Source organism: Eutrema salsugineum, unplaced genomic scaffold (assembly GCF_000478725.1).
Source record: "Eutrema salsugineum unplaced genomic scaffold, Eutsalg1_0 scaffold_10, whole genome shotgun sequence".
NCBI lineage: Eukaryota > Viridiplantae > Streptophyta > Magnoliopsida > Brassicales > Brassicaceae > Eutrema > Eutrema salsugineum.
The window spans coordinates 3,587,963-3,588,949 of record NW_006256908.1 but is presented as its reverse complement, the minus strand read 5'-3'; positions in this window follow the sequence as shown (position 1 = coordinate 3,588,949).

The following is a 987-nucleotide window of genomic DNA, read 5'->3' as shown; positions in this document are numbered from 1 at the left end:
TTTCCATTTTTTTCCCCCCAATAGGTTTTTTAGGGTTTCCGCGCATCCATGGATAAATATCAGAAAGCCCTCGCGAACGAATGCTGAAAAGAAGAATGGTTCTTCTTCTGTCTGCCTAAGATGGATTACGGGATGACCACTAGATGGGGACCCGAAGTCAATGGAGTCAGGACCATTCTGCCATGCCCTGTACAAAAGGGAATTCTAAAGGTTTGTTATTGCGGCTTAGCTCCAATTGGGTGTTTAATATTGCATAGTTGTACCAGTTGTCCTAATACCACTACCAACAAGTCAAACATAGTTGTACCCTATTGTCCAATAACCAAACCCATCAAATACTAATCTTTGCACTTGTTCCAATTGCTGAGTTTATATCATCCAATGGAATGCCTTTCATGCATACATCGGTGAACTTGTGCTTGCACATCCTCGGATAGTCTTTCTCTGCATGTACGGCTTCTGGAAATTTGTGGCCATGGCTAGGAATACACTCAAAAGCAAGTATCTACACAAAAAGTCAAAAAATTAAACCCTAAATTATGTAAATAAATTAACTTCTATAAACTATTGAATGAGAATTACCTGTAGAGGAAGAATGAAACCAGACAAGGGACATTCTGCTTTTTTGTCTTTCATGCTGCCACTAAACTTTGCCATCACACGCCGAATCTCCTTCATCATGTCATCGAATGTGTAACGCCCCTAAGAGAATGATTTACACACATTCAAATCACTGACAACTCTGAGCAAGAATGGATCAATGTTACCATCAGTCTTGTATTTCGCCTTCACTACCTTGCATAAAAACCAGAGGAGGGCCATTTTCTTCCTGTCCACAGAGGGCTCCTTCATTTCATTTAATTTTTCTTCCACCTCCCCAATCTTGATTTTATCCGCCCTACCAAAGTGCTTCTTAACAAACTTTGTGTTCCCCAAATTGATGTAGTCAGCCGGGTAATCACGACAGTCAAGTCCACTCAAAAGCGC